The 15,621-nt window shown below is 45.0% G+C and overlaps 1 protein-coding gene across 4 annotated transcripts in view; it reads left to right on the top strand.

Annotated features, from left to right (window-relative positions):
* Positions 1-15,621, top strand: part of TNS3 (tensin 3) — an 851,445-nt gene that overhangs the window by 266,768 nt on the left and 569,056 nt on the right. Inside the window, exon 1 of one of the 4 annotated variants that reach the window (XM_078688179.1) lies at positions 7,735-8,378. The exons of 2 other annotated variants lie outside the window; for them this stretch is intronic. The gene's annotated coding sequence lies outside the window, so the exon portion shown is untranslated. Of the gene's footprint in view, positions 1-7,734; positions 8,379-15,621 lie in introns of those variants that run through there. One more of the 4 variants, XM_078688180.1, reaches the window with a different exon arrangement.

Here is a 15,621-nt window from a genome sequence, read left to right as displayed (position 1 = left end):
GAGGATGGTGGCGAGTTGGTGGCTGATTTTTTCTTTTCCGAGGTTGAAGAGTCGGGGGCAGGGGTTGGTGGGTGATCCAGAGTGGATGGTGTTCATCAGATTGGTAGTTTTCGGTGTGGTGAGTTGTTCCCATGCGGTGAGTGGGTGGTCGGTGGTGGTGGTCAATCAGTGGCTGAGGAGTTTGGAGGGTCAGGGATCAAACTTTTTATAGATGGTTGCAATCTTGTTGTGGAAGTGGTCAGCGAGAGCATCACAGAGTTACTGTGATGCGGGGGTAACGTCTTCAGTGGCTGACGGGCATGTGAACTCTCTCACTATGGTGAAGAGTTCCTTGGTTTGGTTGGCCCTTGTGTCAGTTCAGCTGCTTAGGGCCTCTTTTTTCACAGCTTTGATCCGCCGGTGGTAGTCGTTGAGGGCTGATTTGAAGGTGGTCTGTCAGTGAGATTTTTGCTGGTGTGCCATCTTCTTTCAAGTTGTGTGCACCTGCGTTTTTATGTGTGGAGTTCTGTGGTGTACCATCTGGCTTGTTTGGAGGGTCTGTGTGTTTTGGCTGGTTTGGCGGGGGCGACTCAGTCAGCGGTGCTGGTTATCCAGTCACTGAAGTTCTGTACTGCCCGATTAACGTTGCTGTTATCTTTGGCCTGTGTGGGTCTGAGGGCGTCGATCCATTGTTGCTGGGTAACCTATGACCAGTTGTGAGAGGGGGCACTGTGTCTATGGGGCGGGTAGGCAGGTCAGACGATGGTGAAGTGTACGATGGAGTGGTCCGACCAGTTGACTTCTGAGGAATGGTGGTATTTGATTCTGTTGCTGGGTGTGAATGTGGGGTCCAGAGTGTTGCCTGCTTTGTGCATAGGGTCCGTGACTAGCTGCTAGAGACCGCCTACTTGAGCCTTTCTAGGAGGTCAGTGGAGCTTGTGTCGATTGTGTCATCCAGGTGGAAGTTGGGGTCTCCCAGGAAGATGTAGTATTCCGATTCGATGGACAGCAGGGTGATGAAGTCCGCGATGGCTTTGCTGAGGCCGGTGAGTTGTCCTGGAGGTCTGTATGCAAGGGTGCAAGCCACCAATGATCTTCTCCTTTACATTCCTTTTCAGAATTCCCCATGACATTTCAAATGAATATCAACTCGTCACACAGATGCTCACTAGAGAACCCCCAGGAAATAACATTGGTCTTACAGGACAGTACTTGGGCCGTTTTTTAGTCGAGCCTAGATTCAGCATGCATGCACTGCTCTGCGAGACTTGTAGTGGAGTAGGGAATAGAAGCCCTGCCCATATTTGCCATTGGCTTGTTGCCTTGTCCTTCCTAAATGCTGGCTTCTGATTCGTAAATATGCTCCCTCCTTAGTACCACCTCGTCTTCCTTTGTCACCTCCCATGGCGACTGGCCCTTTTACTTCGATTGTTAATTTTCTTTGTTGAGTTTTTCTTACTGCTAGGCTGGCATGAGGTGCTTTGGTGCCATCTTTACCCCCTCCCCTCCCCTCCGTGCCTTCTTTAACCCCTCCCATTGTCCGTGCCTTCTTTAACCCCGCTGACCTCCCTCCCATTGTCAGGCCTTATTTAACACCCTGTTGTCCTGTCTTTTTTTACCCCCCTCCCTCCAGTTGTCCATGCCTAGTTCACCCCCCGCCCTCCCTCCCTTTGTCCATGATGCCTACCATTGGCAAAGCAATACGAGTTTGAGCTATTGGCATTGTGAATGACAATGTCTTTTATTTATGTTTTCTTTTTTAAAACATAGATCAAATGCATTGTCATTTACAATGCCAATAGCTTAAGCTCGCGTAAATGCTTGTTTTGTCTGTTTGTGGGCCTGTTTTATGGTCAAAAGGGCCGGGGTTTTTTTACTGCTTATTTCCCTGATATTACAACAAACATTGCCTGGAGGAAGATCAAATCCATGCACTTTCCCATATTTTCTAAAACACTTATGCAGCTTGTTTTACAAGTTAAAAACTGCCCCAGCTTGCAAACAATAGCCACTTTTTAAGATACCTGATTCACTAATGGGGGCCACTTTTATTTTGGGTCCAGGGTCTATTTTCTTTCCCAGTCCGACTCTGTCCAGTGGTGTTGTGAAAGATGTTCTCTTTGGTTTGAAATGTGTAGTCCAGCAATAACTAAGAAGTTCTAGTTGAACAGGTCTAGACTGAGTTTAAAGGGCTATTCTTTGTAAACTTTAGGCAATGGTCTGAAAAGCAAATACGAAATAACTGACAGCACTCGAGGATGTTTACAGTCATCTTCTGCCCCAGTTTCTACACCCCCTTCAACATAACCCATTGTCCAAGTTTGCAATTTTCTGTGTTTTTTCTGCGTTCTGAAGACTGGCGATTTGAGAAAAAGTCATATATTCAAGATTACATGGTCCATCGCTTAACAAATGGTGTTCAACTGAGGTTCTCTTATTATAGAGCGGAAAAAAACTCTTTCTTCAGTGAACCGACCTCTTTCCTTTTAGGTTAATTATTATAAGTCTGTTATGTATATGAACTCGGGTATTATCCATTTCTTTCTGATCACACACGTTTCATGGGGAAAATGTCCAGTATTAGGAGATGAGAGGAAAAGGAAGGGTGTATACTAGCTATATATTTAGCACCTGTAAGGATCCAAGCGTCGTTTCCACAGGAGTGCCAGGAACCGCCGACAAGCCCAGCCCTTCCCCCCTGCACCTATTGCCTCTATCAAGCACTAGAACGCAATGGTGGTATGGAGGGAAAGGAGGGAACAAAACAAGGAAAGTCGGGGAAGAAAACAGGACTCTTCGGGCTGGTATCCCTCAGGGTGAAGGCTGACACTAAAAGGAATAGGTTAGGTTAATGCAATTCAACAATGGACAGATAATAAACATGAAACCCTATGCTATATCTTACCTACAAAATAGTGAGAGATTCGTATGTAACTAGTTGAATTGACATATGTTGCAATACTGAACCAGAAATTAGATGCAGACGTGATGCCTATCTACAACAATAAAGTACGATTAGCTCTCTTGGTTGCCGTAGGAAGTATATAATGACAGTAAACAATAATCTCTTACCAAGCTGTACCAATATTAGGGACTCTGACTTCAGATGTGGGGCAATGCGAATGATCTATGTCTCATCTGAAAATACAATGAATCTCATGTAAGAACTCACGATCTTGCTACAGGGTAATAGTAATAAATATGGCGCTAATAGCACTTTACCCGTTCCTCTTGCCCACGCTCTGTGACGGTTGCCAGTCTCCAATAAGACACCAGTGAGTCCAAAAGAAAGAAATAACATAAAATAAAAGGATAACAGTCCTGGCAGACTACAACTCCCACAATCCCTCAGGGCGATTCCAAGCCAGCGCTCCACAAGTCCGTCCGGCCGGCGGAACAACGAGTGTCCAGCCGACGGGCGGAACCGCAAATACCCAGGCCTAGGACCCCCTTAGGTTCGGAAAGAAGACAGCCGACTCAGGAGGGAGATTGCTTTCAAAACTTGGTTCTGTCCTAATTGCTGGAGAGTGAAGGACGAACCACTTAGGGACTCAAGATAGCGAAGGAAAATTAAGGGCAGTGAATGAGGTGAACAAACGAGTGTCTGAACAGACAGACGAGGACCGTCAGACGGCGGCCGGCTAGAAAACAGGATCAGGAACGAGCTTCAGAGAGTAGAAGTTGCCGTAAGGGGGACGGCTCCAAAACAACGGAAACGGCTTCCACGGAAGTGACGTGCTCGCACGGAAACACAGAAACACTAGAACGCGAAGCCAAGTAATGCAGGCAGGTCAGGCTTTTGGCTCTAGCCCGTTCCCTTCGCGCATGCGTGTTATGTGGACAGCACGATCCGATCGGAGGACTGGCAGGCGTGACAGCACCTTTGAAATGCAATTGACATTACTCAGCAAAGAACCGGCTGTTTTTCAGTCATAGGTTAGAAATGTTGACGTGAGGCCACCCAGGCTTATTAAAGAATTCTCTTGCTGTGTAATGTTATTTCTTTCATGTCTATTACATAGAGCAACAGGTTCTCCCCAGCTGCATCTCATTCACTGACGTTAAATTGGGATCCCTCTCTAAAACCTCTCCTGCATTGACCTGCCCTATTCTCTGATAGGTGTGCTGGAGTTGGAGATATGCAATTATTATCTCAGTTAGCCAGAAGACTCTTTCTTTGCAGACGTTGTGACTGTGTTGGCATTCTCACAGGTGCAGAATATGATCATCTTGCTGGTACAATACTAGGAAAAATGCATAACAAAATCTAGGACAATTATTTAAGGGTGGCAAGGGAAGTAACATTCAACTACCAAGTTAAGACACTTTATGAAAGTGTTTGCTTGCCAGGTCCACCTGTTCTCCTTTATCATCAGTAATTGGACAACACCATGTTTCCTGTTAAAACAATTGCCCTCTTCGAGCACACAACATTTCATTTCATATTCTAGCTAATTTTTCTATTCATAATGTTCAACCAGGTGTGCGTTCGATACATCACAACTAATTCTGGATTGGTGTTGTAAGATACTGTGCTCACTTTCCTGTGATGTTTTGCCAATGTAAAACAAACCATATGGACAGTTTTGGTAGCCCAATTCGAAAAATGTTGAATCTGCCATTAATATAAAATTTCATAGCGCATATCTTATTACATGCTTAGCAACTACCACAACAGTAAAGCCCCAGAATGGTTCCAAACCCCTAATTTGTGTTACAGTGTTTTTACGAGGTTCTCTGCAAGCTCGTACTAATCTGTCACGCAAATTAGGACCTCTTTTAAATTAAAACAAGATTTTCTCAATTCAAAATTCTAAGTGTGTAACTGACGCCATTTTTTTTAAAAACAATTGTTTCTGATGTCATTACCTGCTGTACAAAATGTGGTAACACACACCAAATGGGGATCCTTCTTCTTTTCTTTCACAGTAAGCAATGAATACCAGGTATTATGCCAAATGCTTTTGAGAAATATTTTGGTAGGATATGATAAGTTTCAAGGCTACGATTTTTGCCTTTTTGAAGTAACCAGTTTTTTGTTTTTTTTAAGAACAGTTGCACCGGAGCCATAAAATTGTTTATATGGTAAATTGTCTCTGATGTTTCAGGGATGAACATCTGTGTCTTCTTCGATCAATAAATCTAGAAAATATTTGTTAGTAGTGTTGTGTTCTAAAGTTAATTGAAGGTTTGTGTTTTGTATGTTTAGCCATTCATGAAAGGAATGTAAATTAATCAGTAGTCCTTGCCAGATCATCATACAATCATCAATGTAATACAACCATTTTCTTACATTTGAATTGAAGAGGTTGGTTTTGAGATAGATGGTAGTTCTCAAACATAGCCACATAAACACGTGTTATATTAGCAGCAAAAATGGTTCCAAGTGCTACTCCTTTACTTTAGGCAAAAAAAGTGTCAAAAACAAAAGAGTTATGTTTCAGAGTAATTTTTAACACAATCAATCATAAATGAAGTAGATATCTTATGTGGTCTGGGATAGGAATCCAAGAATGAATAGAAGACTTAAAGGGCTTTGGCATGGGGAAGGTTATTATAAAGACTTTCTGTGACCACAGTTAGCAATAGGTCCATGGATTTGTCAAAATCTATACCTTCAGTTTCATTCCTGACAGACTTACTATCTCTGATGTAGGAACGGCAATGGGGAACAAATGGTTTTATTTAAAAATCTATATATTCAGCAAGAAGTTAGAGAATTGATTGATAACCTGCAAAAATGGGATGTAAGGAAGTTTAGAGCAATTCATATTTATTTTGGGTCAAGTGTAATAAGCTGGAATTAAATAGCCACATTTGTTAAGATATGCCAACTCGTTTTTAGTAAGGTTTGACTCATTGAAGCCTTTTTAAGTCAGTTAAGTATCTCTTTATGAACAGAATTCGTCAGATCACTGGGAAATTTGGTACAGTGCAGTGTATGTTTGTTAGCTGAAGATCTTGTTGTTATAATGAGTCTTGTTCTGAAAAACTATCCCACCCCCTTTATTGGCTGGTTAATCCTTAGATCCTCAAAGAAAGCTAGTGATTGAAATGCTTTGTGCTGTGATGTAATGATGTTGGGATTTTGGGTGGTTACTCATTGGTATAAATATTGTTATGTCAAAAGCATTGCATTTGGAGTATGAGATATTGTTTGCATGATTGTTCTGCGAGTTCTGGACTGCAGAGCTAACCATAACTTACAAATGTCCGTGTTTTTTGTGGTTTTAATTTGTGAAGCTACCCATACTAAGTGTATTTTTTATGATTTTTTCAAAATACATGTTCGGGAGTATAACCAATCCTACCCATAACTCCACTTTAACTGTAGTTTGTTCAGTGAAGAAAGATACACAGGATAGATAGATAGATAGATAGATAGATAGATAGATAGATAGATAGATAGATAGATAGATAGATACCCTTGGTGGGAATCTGAAGCACTCCAAATGGTATTGGGGTCCTGGGAGCTTTTGAGAGTACATGGTTGGAAGGGTGTTGTTTGAAGTTTGGGCAACAAATTGGATGAGGTGCATATGGGTCAAACGATGTAGTAGAAGCATGCAGAGTAGTGTTGACAGTATCAAGCGTAGAAGCAGTCAGTGGTGTGCTTCACTCAGATACACACAAGTTAGTGGATTCATCTCCGGAACAACAGTTAACAAACCCATTGGAGGAATTGTTAAGCCACCATGGGTGTGATATATTGGTTCCACTCAGGAGCGACAGAGGATGCAGCCACTGGAAATACCTACTGGTAGATGGGGCAAGCGGAGGTCGGGAAGGGGTCGGAGGCAAGACCATTTCATGTCCCAAAAAGTGGCAATGCCACCAGGATGCACCTTATATCTCTCAACTCTTTACCGGACGCCCTGGGAGAAGGACTTCAATAGGACAGAAGGTAGGTAGTACCATAAAGAGGGTGTGTGTGACACGGTGCAACCCTCCAGTAGAAGCACAGCCTGCACCCAGAGGTGCACAAACAACGTGTACCATTTATACAGCAGGTCCGACCCCTGGCGATGCGCTGCAGTACTTTTGGGTGGCCAAGTAAGAGGTTACTTTGTTTGTTGTGCATAGTTAGTAGATTGCGGTTTTATAGTGTGGTCTGTCCCTTTTATCAGTAGGAACATCTTTGTTAATTGTAGTAGGTAGACGTTACCCGGTAATCAATTCCCTTCTTAGTAACATGTCGCACATGCCTGCTTTGAATAACGAGGAGTTACAAAAAATGGGATACTAGGGGTCAAAGGTTGTGCGATACCACTTCGTGTTATATCTTAGAAGTCAAAAGTCATGTTACGTCATGTTGTGTGAAATCATCTAGTCAAAAGTTAGGTAATGCCACTTTCGTTATCTCTGTGTCTGCTGTGCGCTTTTGAAGAAATTTCCCAGATGTGTACAAGCTAGATAAACACACAAGCACTTAACAGGACTTCTTGGAGAAGAGAAAAACATATAGCGCATGGATGCCTAACTGGAGTTGTGAAAAACGTAAAGCGTCTTAGAACAGCACACTCATCAACTCTTGCTGTTTTAAGAGAAGTCTCTTAAGTATTTTGCTGCGAAATTATATGTCCCCTCTGGTTTTGAAAAAATGCTGTCCCGCCATTATCTGCGATACGTAGATTAAAAACGCGCGCTTCTGGCAGTTTTGAAGCCTGTGAGACAGCCCTGCAAGGGCTTGTTTACACTGTCGTTCATCGCGGGCGCCTTTTTATCAGCAGCAGGAATTCTGTGCCTACAAGCAGCATATTTCTCGCCTTCTCCGTTTTAGGCAGGGCTCGGGTTACCTGCTTCCGTGGGGGCCCAGCCGATGCAAAACCCGGTGCAGGCAGAGGCAGCCCGGGAAGAAGCGGGAGGCAAACTTACCTGAAGCCATCCATTCAGAAAACCAAAATGAGAGCCAGGTAACAACTTAAAGAAGTCACAACAGCGGGCACGGGCTGTCAGGCGCCCTGATTTGTGACAGGCCCGTTCGACGGAGACTGCGCTGCAGAGCAATCAGTGCACTCCAGTGCCTGGGTGGGGAGGAGGCGAGGGGGCCGGGGCTGCCCCGGCCTCCTCCTCCTCCTCCTTCCAGAGAGGCTCCTGCGGGGAGGGAGGGAAGAGCCTGCCTTCAGTGCAGAGCCGCACATGGGAGGAGAGAACCCGCACTTACTCCCGCCGTGCTGCCGCCTCCCAGCTCGCCCCCAGCCTGGAGCCGGCGAACTGCCTGTCCCCTCTGCGTGGTTCACTTTTGGAGCGCTTCGAGGCACACGTGCTTGTGGGATTGTGCGGTGTTTGGGTGGATTGTCTGTCTGCTGCTTGCAGGACGGCGAGGGGGCTCCTGGGACTGTCTGTAGCCCGGAGAGAGAGGAGCGGGTCGTGAGCACGCCGCCGCCGCCACGGTAAAGGTAAACTTGCGCGGTACGGGGGGGATCTGGGAACTTGCACGGTGGTGACGAATCCAGCCCGGCTTTACTGTAGTTCATCCCAGAAGGCATTTGAATCTCATTGTCGTCTGTGTCAACTTTTACTGGGATTTCGATTGCAGCGTATGCACTTCCGGGACTGTGTGTAATTGATTAACTAAGGCATATGGGTGGACTTTGGATGCTCTGAGACGTTTGACGCTGCAGTGGTGTATTTTACAAGCAGGAGACGTTTGTGTTGTAGTCTTCTGCAAGGGGGTTGCATTGTTTCAGTGTCCATGGGACAAAGTTGTCAGTGCTTTGAATTCAAGGACTTGACGGCCAGATCAGCGGCTACTTCCCCTCCCCACCAGGGATATTACCTCCTTGGGAGAGGCGCGTCCTGTTCGTAGTGCCCTGTGCAGTTTGCAGTCCACTGACCCCCCGTAGAGGGTTCTCCTGCCTTGCCACACCTGCATTTGCAGAAAGTGTTGCGCACTTTAGCCACTAAGCATCCTTGACTCGGGGTACACGCAGTCACTCCTCCTCCCAGCCCTCCACGTTTCGGCCTTTAAGGCACTCGACGCACAGAACGAGGGGGTGGGAAGAAATCTCCTTGGCACTCAAAGCCCCTCTTGCCCCCCCCCCCCCTCTCTCACGGGTGACAGTTTAACCCAGCCCAGCTTTTAACCAACGACTGGCTGCATTCCGAACTTGTTGTTTCGCATTTGAGGACTCCCAAGATTGTAAACGGTGCATTCAAAATCCCAGGATAAGTAAGTCACGTGACTCGAGGCTTCTGGGCAGTGACAGCTCACCCTTGTTTATGAGGGAATATCTCCGGCCATGCATCCGCGAAGATGCTTGCTACCTAATTAAACTCTTCAAAAACTGTAATTGTATTTATATAGCACTTACTACCCCTTTGGAGGCGTTGAGCGTTTTTTGCAGTAGGTAGCACACTACTCCGCACCCCAAAACGATTAGTGGTGGATTAGTATAAGGAAATAGGAGTATAGTATTCGTATAGGGCGGTATGAGTTAATTTGAGCGTAAGACATGTGAGTCTGTTAGTTGGATTGACTAGAGTAATGGAGGTTTACAAGAAGTAAGAAAAACAGAAGTGTTCATTGGGAGATCATAGTAGTATGTTGATGTCCGGGATGAGTAAAGGAGAGATGGAGGAGGGAAGAGCACGTAGAAAGGGATTAGGGAGAAAGACAAACTAAGAAAAAAATGAGGTTTGGGATGAGTCAAATTAGAGATAACATGAGGGAGAATTTAGTAGGGTTGTTTGGGAGATCATAGTAGTAAACTGATGTTTGGGGTGAGCCAGGAGGTGTAGTGAAGGGAAGAGTCTAGGAAGGGTTACTTTGGAGATCATAGCAGTAGAAGGGGTTTGGGATGAGAGAGAGTGAAGATAGAGGAAAAATGAATAGAGGGGTCGGGTGATGGTGGGGCAGAGTAAAGCTTTCGAGAGACAAGACTAAAATAATAAATATATAGATACATGATTTCATAGTAAGGGAGTATATGTGCAAGGAATATAAATAATATATTGAGATGTTGTTTTGTTTTTGTGGATTTAGTGAGAGGAGATATTGATGTGGTTTTCGGTGAAAGGTTTGTATGGAGTACTGCTGGTGAGTGGTGTTTGAATAGTATGGGGTGGTGATGTGTTTGCGAGAAGAGTATGTGGTGTGTAAGAGGGGATCGACAAGAATTATGAGTGTTTGTGTTAGATTTGATGACTGCAATAGGTAATGTGTGTGGTGAAGTGGTGTGTATGGATTGTATATTTTTGTGTAATTGGAAAAAGGAGGAGGCGGGTGTTGGTGGATAGTGTGATGGAAGGCTCGGCATAGGTTTTGTCATGATAAAGTTGAATCTGTTAGAAGTAAGTAGAGGATAGAGCTGGTGTTCTGTTTGAACACGGAGTGTGAATGCATTAAAGTTATGTATGTGGCGTTGTGTTGGGGATGTGTGAGCGGCATAGGACAGAGCTGTGTTTTGTGTGAGAATTCAGGTGTTGTAGTTGAGGTAGAATTGTGTGTAGGAGTGGTTTTGTAGTTGTTGTGTATTGGTTCAATACGCATTGAAATCTGCCTGAGGTTTGTGGTGCATGAGTAGACCGCCTTTGCCGATATTGTGTTTGGATTTTGGTGGATGTGGAGGGTTTAAGATGGTAAGTGAAAATTGGGCAGCATCTCTGGCCCTAGGCATAACGGGCCCAAACAGGCAACTGCCCTTGTCCGCTCCGCCCTTAGCCTTGATGCCCAGGCTGAAACACCGTGAGCCCTATGCTTAAAATTACCCTATTGGCCAATGGAACCCTAGCTGTAACCTATCAGAACCCTAACCCTGGAGCCAATGGGAGACCTGGCACTGTTAACCAATCACAGCCCTAGCTAGCTCTAACAGCCAATCCAAGCCAAAGCTCTAATCTTTAAGTCCAATAGAAAACCCTAACCCCGGTAGCCCATCAGAAGCCCAAACAGCCTATGCAGCAACCCTCTGACGACAATAACCACATCAACAGCACCCAGCACTTCTCAACTTAAAGCTCGGTGCTGTGCGGTCTACAGCTACAAAATGATTACACCACATCCGTGACATCTGAGCACACTCATAAGCACGAAATACATCAGACCGGAAGTTGAATAGTAGTCAAGTAATTACACTACTATGACTCTGGGGCCTGCCCTGCTACTTACCCAAAAGCATGAAAGATCCTTTAGCAGATTTGGCTCACCTGGTATTTGTAGTTTTGATTTCAGTCACAAGTGCAAGACTTCAAGTCCCCGAATGCCAGGGAGTAAAATACGACTAGATGAGAAACTCTGGCCTGACAGGAACAACATATGATCTCTACTGTGCTGTGCATTTGTGAAGTGTTGATATGTGTCATGCAATGACGTAACATGAAGGTCACCAACAAGTGATTTTACAGAGTTCAGTCTTTCGCAGGGCGACTTCGCTTTCAGAGGTCTCATGTCAGCAATGAGTAGCTAGTCCTGATTTTAGACTTTGCATTCTGGTACTTGTAGGTTTGCCTAATGTTTTCACATTATCACTCGAGGCCACAAAAAGCACATGCAGCTCTTTGACGAGATATTCAGTGACACAAAGATCGTCAGTGATTGGAAGTCACACCGAAGTAGTTCAAAAGGTCAGGATGTGTTGTGCTTTGCAGAATGCCTGAAACCTGCCCTGCACTTCCGGATATTTCTGTCCTTGTCACTCTTCACGAGACCGCCAGGTCCCTAGCATTTTGGTGCATTAAACCAAGATGTTTCCACGATGGAAAATGTCTGCAAATACTGTATAAATCAAAGTGAGTGGCGGCTATTTTCCCGAGTAACCACTGATGGATGTGTGTGTTGGGAAGGGAGAGATGCGTGGCAGGCTCCAGATAAGCGCCCAAACACGGCGCTCGCGATTTCCGGGCAAATATTCCGAATTTAATATAGGACAGTTCTGAAGTTAAAAATATATCGGGCAAGCTATCTGGCGAAAGCGTACGCCTCATAAAGAGCGCCCTATCCCCGGTATGTTTTGCACGTCTAATTAATTGTATTCAATAGGGTGGATGCAGGCAGTTCATACAGACAGACGTCCTTCAGACGCAGCACAGTGGCATGGGCTGGCAGCCGTGGTGCCCATCACACTTCAGAAATATAATGCACAGTGACAAGCCTGTGTGTCTGTCTCTCTGGCTCGCTGGTTTGCATACTCACACATTAGCTGTTGCATAATCCGTTTCTCGTCCTCTTTGTAAACAATGGTGGTCTCTTTTACAAACATTCGGGGAACAGGAAGGGAGACTGGGCCAGAGAAAGAGGTCGCCATGCCTTTGGCATATGCCCCTCCCCCCTCATTTCATCTGCTCCTTCCATGTACAAGCGGCGGTGGGAAATGTCTGGCCCTGGTAAACTGGCGGACGCAAAATAAAGTTAAAGGGATGAGTGTGTTTTGAAATGAACCACAATACGTATGGGATTGTCGGTAATTTAAAGGTGAAATGACGTGATGTGGTTACATTCCTTCCTGCCTTTCAAGTCAACACACTGCATGCTGGGACATGTAGGAAAGCAAAACTACAGGATCTGCAATGCAAACTACTTTGCCTACATAGGCTGGTCTAGCTAAGGGCGTAAGACGTGTGCCCACAGCCCTCCTGCAGGGAGGCACATGGTTTGTGGTGGTTGCGAAAGTTCTATGACTACACTCTTTCTGAGCCTGTCACAGATCCCAAACAGAAGAGTTAATTAAGTAAAGTACTGACTTTTTGTGTGCACTTGTTTTCCACCTCTTTGCGGATGCTTGTGCCTTGCACTATGATCGTGCTATAGAGAGAGCGGGGCGTCCAAGAGAGGCGACTGCAAACACAATCTTCTCCAATGGTTTTAATAAGTTTTCAAGGAAATATTTATACTGGCATTTAAATCATTGTTGTAAAAATCCTGCGTCTAGCATGAGCATTATCTAGCCGTGTGTGACGTGTCCATCTGGAGAGGATGCTTGCATGTGTGACCTTTGACAACTGGTTGTTTTCAAGGAAATTGTCTCAAAAAATGGGGCGCCCTTTGACCCGCTCTCGTTTTATTAGTCTTGTTGGCTTCTGTGGTGGTTTTCCGGCCTGTTGCCACGGAGACCAAAACGTTTTAGAGAATTATTTGTTTTTGGAGAGTGCGTACTTCATTACCTCTTGGCACAATGTCAGATAAAAGCACACTGAGTGACAGCCGTGTGGGAGTGGGTGTGTGCAGCACGTGAAGGGTGTTGGTTCCCACAGCCCTGCTAGCATTTTCTTGAATGAGATCATGCTGTTTGTGCCAGGAAGGCACTAGACTCTAAAGAAAAACATACTTTTTAAAAGTGTTGTTCCAAAATTCTCAATGGGTTACACAAGCGTCTGACCCAAAGCCGGGCTTTACTGTATATCGGGCACACTGTCTTGTTTGCTCTGCCTGTGTAACACAATAACCACAGAGGCCAGTTAAATGCCTGTTAGGCTGAAACCACATACAGCTAAATAAGCCTTGCCTTCCTTCGCCACCACCCAGTAGTAATTGCATTGCTTTGCAAATGGCTGTCGGCAGTGCTTTTGTTCATTTCAGTGTGGAAGAATATAGTCTAATTTGTTTGATTAAATGGCTATATTCATTTGGATTCAGAGAACAAATGATCCCTTCGCCTCACGTGATTTTGTGTTTTGCGCATGCCTGCCCCATCCACTCTTGTATACCAGACAGAAACTTCCTACATCACCAACCTGGTTGCTGCTGATGACTACCATGGGCCTACTGGAAACAAAAGACATAGATCTGTAATTTGGGGGACTTTTCCCACTATTCCATCATGGCGGTGTCCAACTCCTTGAAAGACTGTGAGGGGTTCATTGAGCAGATACCTTTTGTAAGAGACATGACCCTTTCCTGCCTTCTTTAGTATAGGCTTCAAACTTTTCTGGAAAGGGCTTCATGAAAGTTATCTGTTCCAGCACTTGGGCTGAGCTCCTTGTAAATGTAGACAGATCTATTGCACTGCCATTGCCTGTAGAACCTGTGTACAGGTGTGGAGGGAAAATGTGTGGTGTCACTTCTAGAAGGTATGATTGGTGGAATTATATTGCTTCTTCTTTGCGCCCTCATTTTCTTCTCCATGTTCTTCCCGTTTAGTAAACCTGTAACAACTTGAAACACGTATGCTGAGATAATAACCAGAGGGTTTACATGCAGTCATCATGGTCCTTTTTAGGTCGAGCTTACAAGACAGTAGAAGCTATTTGGCTGTGAAAGATCTATTGTGGCTTACCAAGAAGTTACAGGGGTTAACAGCCGGCTCTTTGCTACCCATTGGTTGGTTTTAGTGCCACTTTTGTTTGCTTGTTCTTAATGGATGGCTCGAATTTTCCATCTCATCCAGCTTGTGTTTGCCTCTCCAATGAGCATAGCCTCTTCAAATCCTTTTGCTTGGTTGACTTGTGATCTCCCACTGCTCAGTTTTAAGGAACTACTTTTAATCTTTTTGGTTAAGCACTCTTTAGGTTTTCCCTTCTTGCCCTCGTGTGCTTTTCCCTTCCATATGACTTCCCTGAAGTTCATGTTGTTCTCTACCTTGTGTGCCAAACACCCCGCAAACAGTACCTGTGATCCTTGTTAATCTCTCCCTTATGTGTTTCTCACCCCCCCCCCCCGAAACCATCCCATGCCCACACTCTTTGTTGCTCTCGCTGTGTGTCCTTTCCTTGCTCTCAAAGTACATCTGCCGTCCTGCTCTCCCGGTTGCGCTCTCCATCAAGTGCTTCCTACTGGAAATCACTACCCCCTGCGCTCTATGTTGCTCTCTTCCTTTGTTTGCTTCACCCTGAAAAAAAACTCCACCCTCCATGTAGCTGACTTTCTCTCTCATGCTTCATTCCCTACAAACCCACCACCTCCATGGCCCGTGTAGCTCTCTTCCTTGTGTGCTTCTCCCCCTGTAACTGCTGCCCCTGCAACTCTGTGTTGCTCTGTGGCTGGTGTACTTCCAGCTATCCACACTCCATGTTGCTCTCTCCCTCGTGTGCTTCCGCTCGCAACACCTCCGTGACCCACCGCAATGTGGTTCTCTCCATTGTGTCCTAGCTACAAAAGTTATTTCACCTTTTCTTAAAGAGCCCACACTCCATGTTGCTCTGTCTCTCTGTTGCCTTTCCTCATGCAGTCCCCTCAAACCGCATTGGTAAAATCAATAGGTCCAAACGGCAAGCCTTGTTGGCTTTGTCAATGCTGGTTTGAAGTACCTACTGTATATGTATATCATGAGCATGAATCACGTAGTTTGAGTTTTGGCTGAAATGGTATACTAAATTCATGTTTTTATAATTAATAGCTTGTCTTTTAATTATTAGCTCCCATTTTAGGGAATGAAGTGCACTCTTGACTCTGTGGTCATTGATGTGTTCAATAGCAATATTGCATTACCCTCCCCCACCCACCACACCACACACGGACCTCTTCCCAATCACATTACTTGGTTCATGAGGTGCACCAGCACCCGAAAAAACAGGTTCCTCTCCACAATGAAAGACATTTTATGCGGCCTCAAACTACAGGGTGGGTATCATGATGGGTGATACCCAAAATGATTCATGTTTTCACATCTGTCTCTCAGAGACAGGGACTTTAACATCGTGTTTAAAGATGAGGGCAAGACCTAGAGAAGAGGAAAATACCCCTGACATTCCTTCCTTGGGGCTGGA

Source organism: Lissotriton helveticus, chromosome 4_1 (genome assembly GCF_964261635.1).
Source record: "Lissotriton helveticus chromosome 4_1, aLisHel1.1, whole genome shotgun sequence".
Taxonomy (NCBI): domain Eukaryota; kingdom Metazoa; phylum Chordata; class Amphibia; order Caudata; family Salamandridae; genus Lissotriton; species Lissotriton helveticus.
The sequence above is the reverse complement of the archived record's forward strand: the minus strand, read 5'-3'. Positions and strand labels throughout refer to the sequence as shown.